Genomic DNA, 22761 nt, shown 5'->3' on the forward strand with positions numbered 1-22761 from the left:
AAATGTCACTTGAGTATATTACTTCCTCCCTCTCCTGTTATTTGCCCACTGGGGAGAACTGTCTCTTCCAGGCTGGCCTGGCTGTGCTGAGACTATTAATGCTGCACCAGCCCTCTCGGCTCTGGGCTGTTGATGTGGCCATCTGAGGATGTACCGAGGCAGCTTTGCAAACTTCCACCCTGTGCTTAATTGCCAAAGCCTGGGACTGGAAGGCAGAGCTGCAAGTCAAGTGCTTTGGCTCAACCCAGCATATAAACGCCGGGAAAAGCTTCTGAGCGCATCCTGTGCGTGGATGCGCCGAGAGGCGGCTGGGGGGCTGTTCCTGGGGGGCTGCTGAGGAGCCCTCACTCCAGCTGGTGGGGACGTGGCCCTTGCAGCCGCTCTTCCATCATCCCGCTCCTCAAACCTCCTCTCGGGGGTTTCGGGGAAGTCTGTGCTAATGCTCTGGCAGAAAAACAAGGGGTGGGGTGTGAAGGTTTCATCCCTGGGGTCTGTTCCCCTGTTTGTATCTGGGGAGCACTTGCTGCCAGAGCCCAGCCTGGCTCTGCTCCCCCTGCCCATCCATTCTGCTGCAGCGCCACAGGACCCGCCTGTTTGCGTTGCCCAGCCCGGGTTGTTGCATTTAGGGACAGGGATTTTTTTGATGCGATACTCAGACTAGAGATGAATTCTCCTTTATTTTTGTCTCCTCCATCTCCTTGTGCTTTTGTTTCAAGCAGTGGAAAGTTAAATGTGCCATTGCATTATCAGCATGCTTAGCCTGGAAACTAAATAAAGATGTTCCCAGTGAACTCACTTTAATCTCAGTTTGTTTGCCAAGCCAAGCAATCTCCACATGCAGTTATGGCACTCAGAAGCTGTCGAGGTGGAGGTGACTGCTAAAAAGGAGGCAGATGCATAGATTTTTTTGTGTGTGCGCTTGGGTTTAACACAGGAGGTGAACTTTGGGGCACCTTTGCAACACTTCACTTCTGTTTATAGGCAGAGGTTGACTTTTGTGTTTGGGGGATCTGGGTCAAATAGCTAAAGGGCCTGTCTTGCAGGGTTTACCAATTGTTGGAGTTGATTGGATTGGACTGGGGAGGGCAGTGACCACAGTGCTTCCCTCCCAGCCTCCAGCTGGTTTGACTTGCAATGCAAATGTTTTCTCCTGTCACCTCTTAATGATCCTTTTTCCCCTTGCGGGTGTATAATTTCCCCTGGAAGTCTCCAGTGAATGGTTTCCATCACAGTTATTTGTCCCTTTCTTTTCAAGTCTATGGCAACTTCTATAGAATTGCAGACCTGGCATGATTTGGGGGTGGGAGTAGATTGAATTGCAGTATTTCATCTCTGGCTGTCAAGTGAGCCTGCATTACCTTCCGTGGGGCTGACAGCGAGGAGCCATCAAACCTGCTGGAACAGCACGGGTGAGCTGACGAGCGGCCCGGTTTGCAGAGCTCTCGCTCCAAGGTGTGTGCTCGAGGTGAACAGCATCGCCCCTGGGACGGAGGAGGAGAGGGGAATGCGGGCTAAGGGAGGAAGAGGAGAGCAAATGCTCCTCTGGGGGATGCTATTGGAAAGACATCATAGAGGAGGAGGCCATAAATCCATGGGGCTTCTCATGGCTGAGGCTTGACTCATCTGCACATCAAAGGAGACCATGAGCCCCTCGGAGTCAGGAGGAAGAGGAGGTGGCTGAAGCACGGGGCCCTCGCACCCCACCACACAGCACCTGTGTTTCAAATCCCTTCGTAGGCGACAGGCAGTGCTGGAAAACTCATTCCCTGTGATGTGCAGTGTGTATCTGCCCGTGCCTGGGGTCTGCTGCATGCCCTGGGTTACAGATACTGTTGCGGGGCTGGTGAACGCGGCCGGCATCGCTGCGTTCTGCAGTCTGTTCTACAGTCCAAGGCTGCCTGTGCAAAGATGCAAACCCGGTCTGCCAGCTGCAGGGACATGTGTGTGTCCCAGTGAGTGACAATGCTCTGGCCCAGCTCTTTGCTCAGGTCTTCTCGCTCCTTAGCTGGGAAATCCCACCAGGTGAGGGACCTGCAGGATCCCAGCCCCTGGAACGGGGTGAATCTGTGTACTGCCAGCTTAAGCCAGCATTCAAAGAGTTGTGCAGATTTATGGGGAACATGGGCTGATGTGCCACTGTTCTCATATATATCACACTGAATTATTGAGCATCAGAGCTACTGTCTTCCCTATGTTCTGTGTGGGCAATGCAGAGGTGCCTCAGACTTTTTAGCTTAACATGAGAAAAAAATGTTAAGAAAAGCCCTCTGCATCGCTTCAGCCCCTAGAACCGGTTGGTCTGAAGCTCCGAGAGCCTGTGCTGTGCGAGGCGGCCGTTCTGCCAGGACACCCTTGTGCTGTGCCAGCTCAGGGACCTGCGTTGCTGCTGCCCTCGGTGATGTGCAGGACAGGGACTCTCCCCGGGACATCTGCCATTGCCCCCCCGGGCAGGACCTGCTGGCAGCTCCGCTCCAGCTTCAGTGAGGTGGAACAGTCCGTTGCTGATGGGCTTGGGGCTCCTGGCTCCTCTCCCATCTCGGGGCCCGTGTCAGGTTTGTCGATAGGAGAGGGCAGCCGTGACGGGAGATAAAGCATGTGCTGTGTTTATTGACCGCTGCTTCTGCAGGGGAACGAAACCTTTCCTCCCCGGGGGACGGGGCTGCTGATGGATACTTAGGCAGCCTCTCGCTGGGTGTTTTTCTCGTCTCTGACTGTTTCTGGAGCTGGCGGTGCGGGCAGAGGGAGCCGCTGAATGAAACAGCCGCTCTTCCCCAGTCCTAGCCTGGGCACAGAAACCTGCACGGTGTTTGGGAGAGGGGAAATCTTGGTTTCTGTCCTGGAGGAGAATGAAAAGCGTGTTTGTGCAGGAAGGGAACGGAGCCACAGGGGCCCCTCGTCAGCACTGTCCTGCAGGTCGGGCAGGTCCAGGCACCCTGTGACCCGTGTGCCAGGACCGGCTTTCCAGCATCTCCAGCTTCTGGGGCTCTAGATGCAGGAGGCTGGCAAAGGCCCTTTGCTCCCCTGGAAAATATAGCTCAGATTTTGTGTGGTGAGATCGCGAGAGGGCAGCTTGAGGACTACAGCAGGCTCCAGAGCAGCTCCCAGCCTGCTTCCCCAGTTCCCAATGGGAAGAGCTGAGATGTGGCAGCTTTCCTGTGTCTCTGGTGTCCCCTCGCATCTCTCCCTCATCCATCTGATGAAGGACAGGGAGGTATTCTGGCTCCTGCCAGGCCATGGTGTCCTATAATCTTTCTGCAAGAGCAAGACAGGGTTTGACCCCAGAGCTTCAATAACATTGACTGTTAATGATGGTTTATGATTCTTTCAAACCTTTGAGCCTCAAAGGCTCCCAGAGAATGTGCCAAAGCACCTGGTTGCCACAACCCAGCCGATGCTGGGGATGAAGTGACATGAGGATCAGCGCAGGTGTTCTGCATGGGAGGAAAACAGCTGACTCAGCACAGAGCAAGCTACCAGAGGAATATTGGGGAGGATCCACCTGAAATAGCCATGGTCAGAGTTTGGGTCAAAGTGTGAGGAACTTGTAAGTCTCTCCCACAGCACAGTAACCTGCAAAATACACTGCTGTAGCAGCTGGGGACCCCATTGGTGTCATTTCTCCTGTCCTGGTCCCAGCCTTTGGGGACAAGGCTGCCTGGAGCCAGCAGAGCTCCTGCAGCGAGCTGGCAGAGCCCCCGGCAGGAGCTCAGCACAGTTCTCTCTTCTCTCCAACTCTCCTCAAGCAGAGAAAGCAGCACTGAAGGAGAAGGCTCTATAAATCAACCCTGCTTTATTGCCATGCACTGTGAGGCAACTGCTGCGTGTCACCCTGGAGATGGCTGCATTTCAGCGCAGGATGAAGTGACTTCTGCGTACCAAAGGTCAAATCTTGAGCTTCTGACTTAGTTCGTTCTTAGTCCGTACAAAGGCAAAATCCCCATTGAAGCAAGCGTTTGGGTATCAGCCGCTCTATAAATAACACAGAACTAAGTGAAAACTAAGCCAGGCTCTGAAGCTTGCAAAGTGCTTGGGGATCCTTGCAAATGGATGGTCCTGGGGTAACTTCCGATTTTAGCAGCAAAGGAAAGAACAGAGGCTCGGATCACAAAGCGGAGAGTTTTGGGGTTTTTTTTTAATCTCTTTTTCAGCTCTTTTTTTCAGCCTGACTTCCTCTCTTTGACAGAGGAATCCCTGAGAAGTGCAGCCTTGCTCCGAGCTGTTTGGTCTCATCAGCTCACCGGAGTTTATAGCGCTGGGAGGATTCAAACGGGAGGGAGTGGGGAGTGCAGCAGCAGATGAAATGTCTCGCATTCCCGCTGCCCTCTGCATTCCTCTGCTCTTTTTTCCCTCTGTACCCAGCTCTTTCTCCGAGTCTGGTTTTCTCTTCCCCAAGGGAGGCAGTTAGCTTAATGAGCTGAGGCTCCTCTGGCTGTTTCTGGAGATGCAGGCGCTGCCCCATCTCCACCGCTGGCCCCGCTCGGATCCTGCCAGATAAATCACGCTGATTTAAAATTGATCGTTCTGGGATGTGGAAGAAAGTGGAGTGGGCGGATTTACCCCATTAGGGCGCATTGATCACCATTACTGCGTGTAATCAGGGTTAATCTCGGGATTAATTGGGGGGATTTGCTGATGGGAAACGATCGGCAATTTGTGTTAGTTACTGCTCTATTCGTCTCTAATGGCTTAATCAGATTACAAATTAAAAGTGGCTTCTTCCAGGGAATCTGCCTGGACTTCAGCAGGAGCTGGAGCAAGAGGAGAGGGGCACACACACAGCTCGGGTTTCAGCTCGGAGCTCAGTTCCCCAGCTGGGAGGATGGAGGGCAGGATGGAGCCCTGGGCTGGGGACACAAAGTGTATGTGGGCAGTTGATATTAATGCATTTTATTGAAGAATTTCTCGTGGAAAGGCTGGGGAAGAAAATAACACCACAATTTGCCTTGTGCAAGGCGTGCGGTGCAGAGCTGCCCGGGGCTCTCTGCGGGCTGGCACCAGCAGAAGTGGCGCTTGGGCCATTTTGTCATGGGAAAACATTTCAGGAGGGAGTGGGAAGAATTTAAACTCGGAGCAAACCACTAAAACAGTGGTTCTGCAGCAAATAAATTAAGGCTGATGAGCTGAGACTGGTTAAACTAATGATGGGAAGAGGTTCTGTCCTGGAAAGAGATTCATCGAGCAGGAGCTGAGCTGGAAGCATCTGAACTCTATTAGCGGAGTGGATTATGAAGCCAGAAGGGTCTGTCTGAACACTCCGCTGGAAGGACGCGGGAGAGGAGCCTTGCGGCAGCGGATCCACCACCCGCAGGACGGGGGAATCGGGAGCTGTCAGCTCCAGCTCTCCTGTGAGAAACCAAAACAACATGTTTTATCTCGGAGTGCTCCCCCATCAACTCACCTCAACAGATGGGGCTGGTTATAGGTGGGGAGGGCTCAGCCTCACCTCATTCCTAACTTGTGCTGGTATCGATTGAGTTTTTGATACGTGACAGTCAGATACAAGTGCTGGAGATCTATTTATCCAGCTATTTATAAAGACATTAGCAAACTTGAAGGAAAAAAAGGAAAGTGAATGTTTCAAGTGGCTGCTGACAAGTTAGAACAGTTTAATAAATCACTTATAATAAACTACTTTACGTGTGCTGAGAAATGCCACTGACTTCTCTAATAAGCCATCCATGATGGAACAGGCAATGCTTACAGAACAGAAATTCGTTTGGGGGGCTTGTGGATGTGTCCTGACTGTTCCCTGCTGTAGATCCCTCGCCAGGTACGTGTGCATTGGTGAGGGCTCTCCAGACTGGGCATAAATCTGTGTGTGGTTTGTAACTCACGGGAGGGCGTCTCTGCCAGGAGCTGCTGCTCATGGGTCCAGAGCCGAGCGGGAAGGGACAGCCCATTCCTCATCTCCCCGCAGCATCCCGGCCAGCAAAGACAAAGCCCTTTTCTAGGCAGCGTGTCAGGCAGCCATGTATTTTTGCCGTTGCTCTAAAAACTACATCTCGTTTGGGATTAGGATTAGCAAAGCCAGCAGGAGAGGTGAGCATCCCTGTGCCACAGCAGAGAGCCCGGGAGGAAACAGCCGGGCTTTGCTGTGCCTGTTATAGCCGGGGAAAAAGGAAAACTTACTTCTTTTCCTCCTTTTGACTTGGTTTAGATTTAGAGATCTGCAGACCAGGCTTTGAAAGAGACCTGATGCTGGCTTTGGAAATATCAGGCATTGTTCTGTCTGTCCCAGAACATCCATATGAAAAGGTGAGACAAAACAAACCCGCTGTTCAAATAGAGGCAAGAGCGTCTGACCCGGCTTGGAGAGCTGCTTTTGTTGTCGTGCTCCTCGGGCTATGTGGTGCTGCAGGCAGGCTTTGCAAGAAATGGCAATACATATAATCTGGTTCTAATGGATGTTTCTTCATAAACGCAAACAGAAAAGGGAGGAGAAGGTCAGTGGTCGTTCCTTTTATTTTGATGCAAAGTAAGGATCCCAGTGACACAGTACAACAGGCTCTGTGAAGATGGGGATTTTCTGGGTGAAAAAGCAGGCAAAAAAAAAAAAAAATCCATATTAGAGGTATTTTGGTGGTGTTTTTGTTTTTAATCTCTACCCTCACATACGTGGTGCATGAGAGAACGATCCCTTTCCTCCAAGCGTTGGCTCCACGGAGGCTCGGCGCTGCCTGAGCCGCTTTCCTCTGCCAGGTGCAGTTGCTAAAACCCTTTGGCAAGAGTCAGTACGGCTGCTCTGCTATTTGTTTTTTATACTGTTTCTTTATTAAAAAGCTCCAGATCCAGCAAGGCTTGCTTTGTTCAGAGCTTTCCCGGTGCCTCTGCTCACCCCGCCTGATAAATGGATTGTTTAATGTTTAAATCAGCTGCTCCTGACTTTCCCACTCCCGTGCGTTTCCAAGCGATCCCGCCTGGCTGTGCACCCAGGTTGCTGCACGCCTGCCCACATCCTCCTCCTCCTCCTGCAAATAACCCACAGCTCCAGGGTTTTCAGCCTCTAATCTCCTTGCAGTCAGCCAGGTAACTTGCCACCACATGCTGCTCGCCTGCTGCCAACCTGTGCCTAACGACTCCTGCCATGCAATTAAGCAAACCCAGAGCCGCACGCCTGGGGAGGCAGCTGGAGACGATTTGCCTGCAAGAAGAGAGTTTGCTGGGTAGTGGGAAAACCCCCAAAACTGTCAGTCAAGTTTTCTCCTGCAAGTGCTTCCAAAGTCGCTCCTTGCAGCATTGCTTATGTCAGCAGACAGCCAGTGCTTTCCAGGACGGCAGCTCGGTCTGCGCATCTTCATGGCCAAGACCACCCCTTCTACTGCCTTTTATTTCTTCTTTTATTTCTTTTTTGTGGTATAGGTGAGTCAAAAGCTGTCATTGCTCTGTGGTTTCTGCAGACACGGATGGGGAAGAGCGGGGCTGTGTGATTACCTCCCTTTCTCTTTCGGAGGAGGTTGGAGAGAAAGCAGTCAGAAAACAGTGTTGGTGCTTGGCAAGGCGACTGGAGACCCCATCTGTTGCTTCTTGCGTTGTTAAGCTGCTCTGCGCTCCCTGTGCCAGCCCGGTTTCTGTTAAATGGAACCTCACCAGGTCAGGAGAGCCAAGCGGCTTCTAAATTAGCTAAGGCATTAATCAGGTGCCATTTGGATTAGCGCAGGGTGTCTAGGCCCTCACCCTCGCCCCCAGAAATTAGGCGGGGTTTGTATCTTCAAGGCTTCTCTGGAATCGTGTCCTGTCTCCCCTCCACCCGCTCCCCAGTCTCCGGTGACAAGCACACACAGCTTAATTGGCTGGCATGGGCAAGGGCTGACATTAATTGGCGGCGTTTGGCTCCAGACAACCCCTGCGGTGCCTCCCGGGGATCTTATCAGCCCATCGCGGAGAGCAGCACCTCCCGGGCTGCCGGTTCCGTGGGGGCTGATCCGCTGCTGCAAATCTCTGGTTTGGTTTTTGCGGCCCTTGGGCTGGGGAAGAGCAGTTTTCACACGGCAGCCGGTGCTCCCGGCTGTGACTCCACGGGGGAAGGGACCTGCGGGTGTCACCTCCCCGTGCGGGGAGAGGACACGGTGCTCGTGGGACATCGTGGATGCCCCAGGTACAGGGTGCTGCTCCTGGCGGGAGGTGGCGGGTGCCCCTGCAGATGGTTGGGGTCCCTTCCCACCTGCGCTGCTCCTGCGGCAGCTGGGGTGACAGAGCCACCCCGAGGGGACGGTCCCTGTCCCTCCCTCCCCAGCATCTCACCGCTCTCGGGGGAGGAGCGAACAAGCTTTGCCTGGGAGCCCTTCCTGGGTGAGTAGCCTCACGTCGGCTTAATCCGTCCTGTATGGTGCATGGCTAAGCTTAGAAAGGGAGCTGTAAATGAACATTTTGGGAACTGTGGATTCGTGTGGCGATGCGTGTGTTTGGGCTCTGACAAGTTTCAGTGACCAGTTAACTTATTTTAAGGGACAAATTTAGTAGTCCCTTCTGATCGCTTTCACATCCCTCCCTTTACCTGATTAATTCTTAACCCATCTTTATATAATTAACTGTGAGAGACAGCAGCTGTCCCTCCTCTCCAAATAATCTTTTCACCATCAGGGAACAGCACTTGTGCTGGGATGAACAGGAAGTTTCTGGTAGCTCTAACTATTAAAAAAATAATGTGATGCTTTATTTTCTTCTTTTTGTGACCCGGTTATGACCTCCTGCTTTCGCTGTATTTACTTAATAGAGTCCTAAACAGCCGCGCGTCCCTCCGTGGTGCAATCAGTGATGCTGGATCAGTATCAGTGTCTGCACTTAATGGTGTTTAAAGAGTTTGAGGAGGATTGCAAAGCAAAACGATAACGGGGCGAGCGGCTCGGGACCGCGGGTTAATGTGGATTTGTTGTTGTGCATGTTTTTGCATTGCTAATTCCCATTGATGGCCTCTGGGAAGTGGTGGGGATTCTCCAATCCAAATGTGCAAAATTCTTCCTTCCATTTTGTTTTGAATCGAACTCGTAATTTATTACAATAATTTGGGGCTGCAAATGGAAAAGTCGGTAGAGAAGGGAAAGAACGTGGTCGCTTCAGCCTCTCAGGTTTTAAGTAGGTGGAATTGTAGCTGTGCTGCTGCGGGGACGCTGCTCAGACAAGCACCTCCTGCCCCAGGCCGCCCCGGGCCCGGCTCTTTCCTTTGTCTGCATCTTTGGCCATTAAGTTCGACTGAATTGGTGGCCGGTTTGGAACAAAACCCTCAGCAGCCTAGAGGAGTGGAGGATAATTAGGCTTTCACACCTTTTTATGAAAGGGGCAGTTTGGGTGAGGAGAGGAAGAAAGGAGCTCTTGACTGCTCAGAAAAGCTGTGCCCTGGCTTTGCCCTCCTGGGAGCTGGGGGGAGGTGGACGTTGGAAATGCCCAGCCGGGAGCGCAGGTTCACTTCGAGGGTTAACTTCGGTTTTTACGTTCCGAAGCCAAAAGAATGTAAAATGTGCCCTGGCAGTGGAAGTTGCCATGGGATTGGCAGCGCATTTTCAGAGGGAATGGAGCATTCCTGCATAAGTTGCAACGATAGACTCATCTGATGCCACCTCCTTGCTGCTTTAGCCATGAAAAGCCACCTCCCCTGCCAGTGCAGGGCACCCCTGAGCCCCCCCTGCTCCCTGCCGAGGTTTGGGGGTCTCTTGCTATGGCCAACGCTTACACTCAGAGGTGCTGTGTATACTGTTCAGCAAACCTCAAAAATACCCTCTCCTGTGAGACTTTCCCCGAGGAGATGGTATCTCAGCATAGCTTCCCTGCCAGGAAGTTTAACAATATTCAGCTTAAGTTTTCTTTTATGAACATGATCCCCCTGCTCTTAGCAGCCGGTACCATAAGCCTCCTCCTCGGCAGTGTTTATGTACTCAGGCTATTTGCAGGATGCTGTCATCTCCCCCCTTAGCTGCCGCCTGCTTGAAGTAGGCAGATGCTGCTCTTAAAACATTTCTGCCTGGATTCCTCCAGCCACTAGATCATTACAGCCTCCCCTTAAACTCTTCTTGCTGTATCAATATCTTTCCTAGTAATTACACGCTTAAAGAGCAACGCAATATTCCCATTTTAATAAACCCTCTCCAGCCCAGTGTAAACACACAGCAACATGTATACAGAAAACAACCCCAAAGCCTCGCTGGGAAAGCTTTCCACTCCATCCACAATTATCTCTCTTGGGGAGTGAATGAGAAGGAGCACATGCTGGAAGTGACAGGCTCTCGGCGTCTCTCACGGGGCTCTTGGACCGCGTTCAGCCGCTAATGGCAATGACGGTGGAAGGGCGGACACGTGCGGCAGCGGGACGGGCTCTCCTTGCCTCGGCACCGGTTTGAATCTGGGGCTTTTGGGGGAGCAGCCTGTCTGGAGATGCAGCGTGGAATGGGAAATTGTTTTAAAAATCAAACTGTGCTGTAGGAGCACCCCCCAAAGAACCAAGTTCTCCCCACCACCTCCCCGCAATGCTGGGCCTGTGATTGCGGGTTGCTAATGCACCACTGCTTCCCTGCGCTGTGCTGGGAGGAAACTGATGCTGGTCTGGAGAAAGCCAGCGTTATAAACCAGACACTTGGAGTTCAAGGTGTTTCCTGACGAGAGCTCTTCCTGCTGTGCACTGTCACCAGCTGTGCGTCACAGGACACTTTCTGAAAGAAGATGGATGGCTGCCCTCTGGTTTGTGCAGCATTGAAGACAGCCTATTTTCAGCATTTTAGCAGAAAACATAAGCATCCATGACACTTGATCCCTTGCCATGGCTCTTTGCAGGTCTGCGAGGGTTGCGCCTATTTGCTTGTTGCCGAGACTGGTGCATGGCAGCGATGTCCTCTGAGCATGGGAAGGAGCCCAGCCGCTTGCTGATGAGTCTTGTCCATCTGCAGGGCTTTGTTGCTGGGCTGTGCAGCCTGCCAGCCACCCCCCAGCAGGTACGAATCCCCCCTTACATGGAAATGGGGCTCAAAAGTGTCACTGTTTGGTGCTGGGTGGGCCAGTAGTGGCCTCAAGACCAAGGAGCGAATGTTCCTTTGGAAGTGACCTCCAGATGGGTTTGCGGTGTCCCCACTGGGTCCGTGCAAGGCATTGGATGGATGGGTGGCCACAGTGGGGTGGCTGCCACCCCACTCCCGCTCAGGGATGCTCCATGGGGAGGGTGCACCACCCATGGTTGGACTTGAGGATCTTGAGGGTCTCTTCCAACCACAGTGATTCTATGATCCCTCTCAGCAGATGAACACTGTATGCTTGCGGGGGCTCCTGTCACCAGGGCTGCCACTCTGTCACATTTCACCAGCACTAATTTCTTGCTTGAAGGACAGAAAGGACCGGGATGGGGGGGGAAGTCCCCCCTGGTGCTTGCAGCTCCCGGCCTCGCTGCTCTGTGTCCTGCTGGAGGGCTGCTCTTCAGCCAGATAACATCGTGTTTTACTGCGGTTTCGGGTTCCTCCAAGCAGAACTCGTTTTGCCATTAAGACCTGAATCTTTGCTGCTAAAGGGAGACTGAGCTCACAGGAATATAACATTTCCAGAGGGTAACTGGAGCACTGATCCTTCCCTCGCCCTCATTGCCAACAGGTCTGGTCCTGCTCCTGTGGGGGCCCAGCGAGGGCTCTGGGGATGTTCCCAGCCCTGTTTTGGGGGGCAGAGGTGGTGAATTAAATGTTCTTTCCAGGATGGCAATGATGTACTGACAGACCAACATCTCCAGACCCCCTGGGGATGCTCTGTGACTTTGCATCAGCTGGGTTTCCACAGCAAGACCGGGAATGCGGGGTGGCCCCTTCCTGCTTTGGCACACACAAATGGTGCTCGGGTGAGTTTTACTACAAAAATCCTGCTTTTTATATGTCATCCCTCTTTAATATAGTTTTGTAACCTATGCCCTAAATTACAATGTGATACAAAAGATAGATACTATCTGTTTCTACTATAGTGTTCGTTTTTTTCCTATCAGATATTAGTTATTAGACCACACCGCTTTTGCAATGCAGAGACGTTATTGCAGATGAGTGACCAGGCCTTAGTGTTCCAAACGTCTGGCTAATTAGAAATGAGCGTGGTTCCCAAAGGAGAAGAGCAGAGAGCTCAGAGTGTGTGACTTGGTCCAGCTGACACGGGCTGAGCTTTTTCCCCTCTTGCAAACCTCTTCCTTTTGGAATAAGCGATATTTCCACTTTCACACACCTGCAGCAGGTGGGACGTGGGGAATCACGCTGCCGAGAGGCAGACGCAGGGTCTGCTCCTTTTGGAGTCAAGCCGTTCGCTTGGATGTGTAAGCAAAGTTGTCAGTGGCCTTTTTTTTGTTTTAAGACCCAGGCTGATGGAGGGGGAGAAAAAACCAGCCAAACAAAACCAAAAATAAAATCCCCAAAAACCCAAACCAGCAACCCACAAACAAACAAGAAAAACCAGAGGGCAAATCTCTCCCTCTGCTTCAACTTGTGCAATTAGGGAGGTTTCACTCAAAGCCCTGGTAACGCAGGGCCATGTGTATGGGCTCCTGTGCTTAATTGCACTTCCATTGGCAGCTCCAGCAGCCGCTGCATGTGTTTCAAATGAACTCTCCACTTCAGGCTGGTTTTACTGATCACCTTAGTGTGACTGGCAATTAAAGCCCTTTTCAGCTGAGGGAGAATTATTGCCTGGTTTTTAGCTTGTATCTCCCTCCTTTGCCTTGCTCTGCCTTTTACATTTTCTAATATTCCCTCAGTTCCTTATCTGTTGCAAAAGCTCCGCCGTGGAGCCATTTGTCTCTTCCCTTGATGAGAACCACGTCTTTTGGGAGACCAGCTGGGTTTTCCCCCGCCGAACAGGACGCTCTTCAGCTGTAGCAGATCTGCCCAGTTTTTAGGTGCTGTGGGGAATAAAGGAGGAGGCAAACAACAAAAAAAAAGCTTAAGAGAGCAAAGGAGGGTGAACTTAACCCAGTGGTAAATCCATCCCCGAAGCTGCGGTGCGAGCAGGAAATGATCTCCTAACTCCCTGCACCTGCATCCCGGGGAAGAGCATCCAAAAGGGGCCCACGCCCGGCAGGCTCTGCAGGAGCGGCGCTCGCCAGCCCGAGTGCTGGGAGTTTTAAGACTCCTTGGCCAGCTCCAGCCCTCACGGCTTCTGGTTCCTGCCTCCTTGTGCCTCTGCCAGATGTGCTCTGCCTTTCCCTTGCCCTACGGTAAATGAATCCTGGTGCTGCCGAAAAGTATCAAGGCGGCAGCTCTGGAAGGCGGGGGGCAGCTAAACGCCGGGGTGCTGACGGCACCTCGCGGTCCCTGCACTAGGGCACCGCTGCTTTTAATGCCTGGTGCAGGGCTGGCACTTGGAGAGGTCAGTGCTGCTGATGGGCTTTCAGCAACCAAATCTGCTCAGGAACCACCAAACCTGGGCTCTCGCAGCTCCCCAGCCAAAGCTGCTCATCAGGAATAAATGTGTACGCAGATGCAAAAGGGCTCGGCGGGAGGCTGGGATGGTTGTGCCCAGCCCTGGTGTGGAGAATCCTCCCCGGATTAACCCCACACAGTGACTGGGTGTGAGTGCCGGAGACAGAGGAACATCAACGGGACCGAAACCAGAGCAGCGTGGAAAGGTGCTGCCCAGCCAGGAACCCGCCGGGAGGGAGGGAGGGAGGGTGGCTGCAGCGTCCGTGCTCATTAAAGCCGGGCTGAGGCTGACGGCGATGCCTCCCGAAGCACAGGTCTTGCCAGGTCTGCTGGCTTCTCCCTTCAGGAGTGACACAAATTAAAGCGGCTTTTAAAGATCCAGCATTGAGGGTTATCCCCTGACCTTGGAGGATCTGCTGGGACTTGAAAGGCTGGGACTCTTCAAGGAAAATCACAACAGAAAGAAGGCGATTCCCAGACTCCCATTCAGAGACAAATACACTCATTCTAATCACAGCTCTGCAGGAAAATTCACCTTTTCTTTGCAATACAGGCAGGTTCTGTAGGAAGCGGTGCCTGACCTTCGCCGGGCAGCACATGGTGCTCCCAGCTCATCAGGTACTCGCGGGGTGCAACCTCTTGCAAACAAGTGTCCTTGCTCCCAGCTCATAGATACTCGCAGGATGCAACCCCTTGCAAACATGCGTCCTGACCCGCTCAGCACTGTCTGAGGTCGGGTCAGCGTTCCCAAATTCATTGCCTTCCCCACCCAGCAGATGTGGAGGAAGAAAGGGGTCACAGAGCCTCTGGCAGCCCAGACCTAAAGCTCGGAAAAGCCTGAAAGAAATTGCCTGCAGCTGCTGCCGTCGCATGCTAAAACCCGGCCATGACAGTATGTTCGGATTCCGGCGGGATGGGAGAGGTGTTTTCTGGAGGCTTCGCTTCCCCCGGCCCCGCGGGGGGTTATAACAAGGAGATTGTGGGATTTAAGCCCGTGATGGTGGGATTAGGCGTTCCTCAGCCCAGACGGTTCCACATTCCTTCCCCCTGATTTGCCACTCGGTGCTCTCGTTCCCCCGACCAGAAACGGGCTCGCTCAGCTCCCTCCCAGCTACGGAGCTGGAGGAGTTTCCAGCCCCGCGTCCCTTCCTAACGTATGTGCCTTGATTTAATGCTTTGATTTGAAAGTTATTTTTTACAATAAGAGAAAGATGGCCCATGCCAAAAAAAGCAGTTTCATAAAATGCTGAACATGACTTGCATTCTGTAATTGCAAACCTGAGAGACTTGGAGTAATTGACATTTTGGATGTATTGCAGAGTATCGTATTTAATCTTGAAAAGCAGGTTCCAGGCAAAGGAGGCAACTGCCAAGCCAAACTCAGACTCCTCACCGGGTTCCTACCATAACTCATTTTCAAATTCATTCAGCTTAGTCCTGAACCTAAATGTTTACGTTTTTGATTTACTAAGATAACATTCCTGGGTCAGTGGAACTGTTTGTCAGGGATGTCTCGAGGAGACAGCAGGAATCAGCGATGTGCCGGGGATGCGGGAGGGGTGCTGGAACTTCTGGAGCTTGGTGGAGAATTGTGTCCGTGTCCCGGGGTCTGGGGGATGGCAGGGAGGTCCTGGCGTCTCCCCGTAGGTCCCGGTGCCTGGTCGGGTGGCGCAGAGCAGGCGTGCGCCCTGTGTTGCGGAGGCGATGCTCGGAGCTGTGCGGGGTGCCCGCGGGGCGCAGGTGAGCTCTGCTCCGTGCCAGCGCTGCCATCCACCGCGCGTGAAATCGCATGAATGTGGGACCGGACACAAGTTGAATTTCACAAAGTGTGACTCAGTGCGTGTGTATTTCTGTCGGTGCATGACTTCAGTGCATGTGTAATTTTATAAACGTGTGGGATGTGACTGATGCTTGGTGAATGCATGTAAAGCAGAGGCGAGCCAAACTTCCAAGCTAACCCATGAGTTCTACTTTGTCTGTGAGTGTGGCTACTGTAGAGTATCTGTCCCGCATTATCGTGGTTTACAGCCCGGCTATAAACATTTGCTTCTGTTTGAAATACAACAAATATAAGCGGAAATCTGCTTTCTGCTTTATGTGTCCTGGTAAAAGACACCAGTTGAGGTTTTTTAAACAGGCCAGCCCTCCTCCTGCAAACAGCGTTTACATTGCTACGCATTTCACTGGAGTGAATGCTAATTTACAATGGTGTAAATGAAAAGAAAGCAGAAAACCCAGGAATGTAAGAGGGAATTATACACCCCTGACCGTGGAAATGAAGATGCAGCCCTGGGACTGCAGCTCTTAAAAGCATCTGGGGAGCTACATTTATATGGGGCCAAGTTGTGAATGGGCGACTTGCACTGGATGGGGCCAGAGGTTGAATTGGTCATCTTGAATGTGACCAGAATGTAATGCTCATGAGTGAGGCCAGCAGCATTGGGCCAGGCTTGTTTGTTAAATTTGCTATAGCCACTCCCAGGATGGAGCTGGGATTAGGACGGTGTTGAATTTGACGCTATACACATATCAGAAATATTGCCCTTTACTTGGAGGGCTCCCAGCCCCTTCAGGGCAGTGGGGTCAGGGGAAGGAGTTTCCCTTCTCCTTCTATGGGGTGGGTTTGCCAGCCAAGTTTGGGGATGATTTGAGGGTCAAGGCTGGCATCGTTTGGGAAGGGGTTATTATTTGCCCAGCTGCACATCTTTATTCATAAACGTGCCCATTGTTCTTACCATTTTTGCTTATTTCATTGTGTGAGAAACGGGGTGGGGAGGGGAAGCAATCGCCACGTCCCTGGGAGCTCGGCTGCTCTTTTATTTGGGCGGCGGGGGCTGCAGCAGGAGCCCGTGGCTGTCGGGATGTTCACATCTGGTCCCAATTTGTGGACAATGCAGCACCATCCACATGCACATGGACGAGCTGGGACAGCTTGACAGCCTGCCCAGGAATTCAGACCCAACAGTTACTATCCAAAGCGATCAGCGCTGGCTGATCCAACGTTAGGAGCGGGGGAGGGAAATAAAAGGAAAGTTGCCTCTGTTTTGTGCTGAGTGGCATTAGAGCCTGCCCAGCTGGGGAGAGCAGTGCTGGGGACCGGGAGCAGCAGGGGCTGGGGTGCTCTGGAGCGGGGCAGGGTGCTGGCTTTGGATGTTCCCCTGCCCTCTGTCCTGTCTGGTCTTTGAACCTCAGCACAGCTGCTCCCAGCCCTGCTCGCTGCCTGGGTGCTGCAGGGGCCGGTGGGGCAGCGAGGGGCTCTCCTCTTCCTCGTCCTCCTCCTCGGGTGCTTGCTGGGGTCCTGCCATGGGAGGCGACGGGGGCAGGAGCAGCTTCATCCTCTCCAGCTCATTCTGGAAGACGAGATCTGCTCCTGCTCAGCTCTGCTGTGGGACAGAGGTTCTCCACTGATCCCTGATCGCGATCACCCATCAGAGCAATGCCATGTGGAGCTCTCAGTCCATGCAGCAGACTATATGCTCTGGTGATGGGTCTGAGACCCCTCAACCCCTCCCTTGGCTTGGCACACCTGATCTGCATCATGCGCTGCTCCCTCCTTCCCCTTACAGATCGTGCTGGCCCCTTGCAAGGACAGCGGCAGCCTGGAGAAGGGGAACGTCTGCGCCAGAGCAGGGCAGGGAACATGATGATGATGATGATGATGTCTCCTCTCCACGAAGATGCTCCAGGGCTGCTCTCCTGCTCCCCGGCATGTGTGCTGCATCGCTTCGCCTCCTTCGGCGCAGCAAACAGGTGTAAGTAGGTCTGAGCCAGCCTGCTGAAAAGCAAGGGACCTAAATTACATTACCTTGCACACCAGCTCGGAATCTGACCTTGGGGATTAATTAGATAAACAACCATCTTGTACAGTACCTTATATAAATGTACAAGCAAGGCACCATTAAGGATTACGCTGTCACTAACCTAAGCCCTTAGTGATTTAATTAGACAATTAGAGGGTGCTTGGGAATGCTCTCGTAGTAACCAGAGATATTAATACCATTTGTATTTATATTTAATGGTGCTGCAGAAGAGATTTTAATTATTCTGAGTCTTACTCGGTTTTAAACTTCCAAAGCGGAAATTATCTTCTGATTTTAGCAGAGTCCCACAGGGTGCTGTCGCAGGCTCTGCATTGGGCGGGTCCCGGGGCCAAAACCCTTTTCTACTGCACACCCGCGTGTCTCCTGGAACGGAACGGAGCTGCCGATGCCCTGGGGAATGCAGGAGGAGCAGGAGCCGGCCCTGGGCTCCTGGCGTCCGAGCAGCCGTGAACAACCAGCCGTCCCCAGGTAACGACTGCACAGACAGGCAGGTTTGTGCATGGTGCTGAGGATGGTAAAATCGATGGCAGGTTCAATAACTGCTTGTGGAAGAGCAATGGGCGCGTTCCCTGGTCCTTGGCACGCTGTGACGGAGCAGCGTGTTTACTGGCACGGAAAGGGGGGTGTTCGATAGAGCCTCCCACACGTAAAACAAACCCCGTCCTTGCTCCAGTCCTCTGCAGCATCCAAATCACCGGCGGCTGTGCAGCAGCTTAGGAATATCAAATAAAACCTGGTGACTAGGGAGAGCCTTCAGCTCACATCAGCGGCAACCTGGTTTAGGGCACCCTGGCAGGAGGAACGTCTGTCTCAGCACAGGGCAGCTCGCAGCCCCTTCTTCATCAATACCAGCTTTCCTAAAGATGCCATTCTTGCAGTCTCCCTGCCAATAATTGTATTTTCACTGTATTACAGCGTCAGTAATACAATTAAGTCTAAATAATATAGATGAAGCGGAGAGTAATTTGATTTGCTAACTAATGTCTGAGGCAAGTAGATTTGTTTTCCTGTTTTCATGAATCTATAGTTGACTAAACCCACAACCATTCCTCCACTCCCCGTCCTTTGGTGAAATGTGGATACAGAGGAATGATTCATCATGGGGACGGATCCAGACTTTTGAAGAAGGAGAGGATGTTTGCTTTGGTTTTATGCATGGAAGGAGTTGGGATCCTTTTGGGAATTCTGTAGGAGGCAGCGAGCGGGATGTCCTCGGATAATCAAAGACGATGAGGAAAAGCGGGGTCAATGATCCGTTCAACGAAAACATAAGGCAAATGATACGTTGAGCGGTTCCAGAAAGTGGTAATTTGACAACAGTCTGTGCCATGATGCCATCTGGGCCAGGGGATGTGACAGTGCCAGGCTGCGTGATGGCGCCTCTGGGGTGGGAGCTGAACCGCTGGAGGCTCCAGACACAGCTTGTCCTCTGCTCCACGGACATGCACGCAGCCCGGGCACCTGAATTTAACAGGACAGAGGCATTGCTGGCCTCTCAGTGTATGAAAAGACTCATCTTTGGAGCCTCAAGAGTAGATGTTCATGTGTGACTTGGTTTTCTGGGAGCTGATTAACTGGATGTGGGCTTGGTGATCTGCTATGGAGGGATATTGCACATAGTTATTCAAGGTCAGGACTTTGCTGGTTTGTGTTGCTCTTTTCCATTTGCACAGGGCAAAAATATGAGAGCAGAGCTTGAAAAACCTGTGTAAATAAGAAAGGGAAAAGAAAACTGCAGGGAGCAGCTTCCTCTGTGCTTAGCTGGACCCTTTTTAGGCAAATCTGCTGTTTGCCCTCACAGGCTCCAAGCTCTGCCTGAGCCCAAGTGTCCCAGCAAGGCAGGAACCGGTTCACGCTCAGGCTGCCCCTGGGGATGGTCCAGTTTCCATGGCATGGGAATTCCTCTATAAAATCACCCTGCAATAGCGGCCAGGCTATGCCAACACGTAGCGGTGCTCTGGAGAGGGCAGCAGGGAAATATCTTGCAAATCCTTTTTTATTCCTGGTTATTGAAAGCTGCTGAGGTTTGATTTGTAAGAAGAAACCCCAACAGGATATGGCCTTGGGGTGATGCCCCAAGTTCAGAGCACTGTCTGCTCTGAGCAATGGCTGGTAGCCCATATATTGGGAAGGGCTAATGCTGGGCCAGGCCAGGTCCTCCTGCAGGGCTGAGCTTCCAGCAGCAGCGAGCGGGGCGGGGAGGGAGCTGGAGCAGCCAGCAGTGGTTGGGTGACGGCTGGGAAACGCCAGGATGGGTTACTCGGAGTAGATGTGCTCTCTGGGCTGACAGAGGAGGAAGGAAACTGGAAAAATAGTCTCTTTCATGTGGGTTTTGGTCCTTGTTGCAAGGCTAGGATTAACTGTCCTGTTGGAAAAGGTCCATGGGTGCCTGAGCTTTCCTGCCGGGGGGCTGCGCTGGAGCCAGCCGTGTGTGGGCAGGGAGGCAGGAGTGGGGACACGTGTTTTCCAGTGTTCCCAGTGCCCCTGCATGGACTGGTGTGTGGGCAGGCAGTGACCCCGCTGCCAGAGCCGCTGTTCCACATCCTGCTGCCCCGACTGGAGCCTGAGCTTTGCAGGTCTCAGCTGCACAAGTGGCTGCAGCCCCTCTGCTAAAGAGGGCACGGGCACATTGCAAGGCTCTGGGAGACCGGGCTACATCCACAGCCCCGGGTTACGGACGCCTTTGCTGTGGTGGTGTTGTCCCCGTGCCCAGGTCACCCCAGCAGTGAGGAAACCCCAGGCTCCGAACAGGAATGGCGCAAGGGCACGTGCGTCCCCAAAGGAGACGGATGCCGCCCCCTTGCTTGGGAAGGTGAGGTCTCAGGTGTCCGGGGATGGGCTGAGCTGGGGAAGGGGCCCCAGAGCCAAAGAAAAGTGTCTAGCTCACTTTGTTCCCTGGGGTAGGTGGTGATGTCCAGATGAACATCTGCTTGGGATTCAAAGTGCAGCTGAGGGCTCTTCTGGCTCTTATTCCAGGCTAAGAAATGATGTGTCTTCCCCCTCATCCTATTGTAACTGTGAAATGCCCCATAGCAGCACAGGGAGGGAATGAATTTCAGGGCAAAGGTGGGCGGGAAGGTTCACAGCAGCACGGTTGTTCTTCTCGGAGGTGAAGAGCTCTTGAGAGCCCTGGCCACTGCAACAACAGAGGCTGTCTAACCCAGGGCTTGGATGATGGATGGTGAATGGGATGCAGAGGAGGGAGGTAAGGCTTGATCGGTGAAATGAGGGGTTCATCTACTTGGCAGACAGTGCCAAGGCACAAACCCCCTGGTTCGCACTTGGCATCCATGGCCAGTGCTGGGAACCTGAGCTGGTGCTGAGCGAAGCCTGCTGGTGCTGGCGATGGATGCCCAGGGCGCATTAGGGGAGGCGCCGGCTGACAAAGTGCCCGTCAGAGCAGACACCGGCTCTGCTGAACACGCTTCAGCCGTTCTGCATTTGAGGCTGTTACATGGGAGCCTGGAGAACGCGATCTCATTCCACACACCAACCTCGATGGCTGCACTGGGATTACAGCTCTGCAGCATGGAGGCAGAATCTGGCTGCTTTTATTTGCACATGCACTGATATTAGTTCTCTCTCTCTCCTCCCTCCAGGCTGGAGCTGCTCTTGTCTTCCCAGCAGTTCTTCTGGTGTTTTGCAGTTGGCCGGTGGTCTGAGGTCCTGGTTGTCCCCAGCTGTCCCTGGCCGCTCCCACCTGCAGAGCTGGGTGCCAGGCATGGGACATCTCCCAAGCAGTAGAGCCCTGAGGTCCTGCAGCTGGGGATCGTGCACCAACAGCCCTGGGAAACTCACCAGCTGAATGAACCATTGTCCTCCATTTGCCCTGTGGTAAGCCAGCGATGGCCAAGTGCCTGTGCAGCCCCCAGCCCAGCGTCGTGGCCCGTCCCCAGCCCTGGCTGTTGGGGACCTTTCCTGCTCCCAGGCCACACTCCACACAAAGGAGCTGGAGGAACCAGCAAGATTTCTCTTCCTCTGACGCATTGTCCTCCAGCCAGGAACAAACCTCTCCCTCCATGGCAGCCTCTGTCCCTTCCATCTTTCTCTTGGCAGCTAAGTTGTTAATAAGCTGCTTTTTGCTATGATTCCATCTAAATTACTACTTTAAAACAACTACAGATGTGCTAAATTGGCTCAGCATAATAGGATGAGATGGAGAATAAAGGTTCCCCCAGTGGGCTGTCGCCAGCACAGGTAATTTATTACCTGGGTGGCTAATTATACACTTCTCAGCTTTCTAGGGTGAAAACATCTTGATATTTCCTAGTTAAGGAGCCCTGACACAAGTGAAATGACCAGACATATGAATAGGAAACACGGTGATTAAGTACCTGAGAGATGAAGAATGCAAAGGAAAAGGCATTCTGCAGCCAGAAAAAATGAACTGTGTGATTTCCCCCAGCACCCTGGGGGAGCGGGGAAGGGCTGGAGCTCTCCCAGCTCCGGCCAACTCAGGCACTTTGTGCATGAAAACTGCAGCTAACTGAATTCCAAGCTGGGGGAACAAATACCTTCGGTATATGAGAGAGAAGAAATTGCTTCATGAGTTCTGCATATGCGCTCGTGAGCTTCGGGGGCTGGGGAAGGAGAAAGCCCCACAGTTCTCCCTTCTTGGCGATGGCTGCGCCCCTGCGCCATGGATGGATGATACAGCTCCCCTGTGGCCACCGTCCTGTCGTGCTCCTGGGTGACGCCCACCACTGACAGCTCCTCACCACCCAACAAGTGTAGGTAAGCAACATATATCTGTTGCCCTCTTGTTCATTATTTGCTTGATAAAATGTAATGTTTGCTCAGTTAATGTGCTCAAGACAAGGTATCTTATAAAAATACACTGTCTGTCGAACGCAGCATAATGGGCCAGTTTTCACAGTAGTTAAAATCAATGGCATGGGGTAAATCCCACATCGAAGAATGTGCCTCGCTGAACTGTTTGTGCCAACCCACGGCCCCCAGCCACCGCCAGGTTGCCACAGAAAGGCAAAATAGAACCTTGGCGAAGGTTTCTTTTCGCTCACCCAAGGAAAGTGCCCGGGGTCAGCACAGCCCCCAGGCGACAAGTACAGCACAGGGGGACCTGCGTGCAAACCCCAGCAAATGCTTCGTTAAAGCCTAGCACGCTTCCTGCAGCTCTTCCGTCTCCGTGACAGCGCAGGGACTGGGATGGCACCGTCCGGGAAGGGTCCCGGCTCACCCCTGGCTCTCTGCAAGGATGGGGCAGCAACAGCAACCTTCTTTTCTCGTGGGAGCCTGCATTTCCCGTGCTGCAGCAGGGGAGGACGGGGCTGGGTGCAGCCTGGCTCTGGCGGTGGCCAGTGGATGGATGCAGTTGGAGCGGTGCCAGAGATGTGGATTATAGAATCGCAGAGTGGTTTGGGTTGGAAGGGACCTTTAAAGGCCAGGGTGAAGAGGAGGTCTCTGGGAAGCAGAGTGTTCCTGATAAAAGGGAGAAAACAAGGTGTCTGCGGTAGGAAAGGGGCCTCATTCTCATGGATGAAAGGGAAGGATTTGCGTGCATGTCTTCAGACTCCACAGCATTTCCCAAAGTGCTGGTTTTATGCTTCTTTATCCTT

The sequence above is a fragment of the Nesoenas mayeri genome, assembly GCF_963082525.1.
Source record: "Nesoenas mayeri genome assembly, chromosome: 13".
NCBI lineage: Eukaryota > Metazoa > Chordata > Aves > Columbiformes > Columbidae > Nesoenas > Nesoenas mayeri.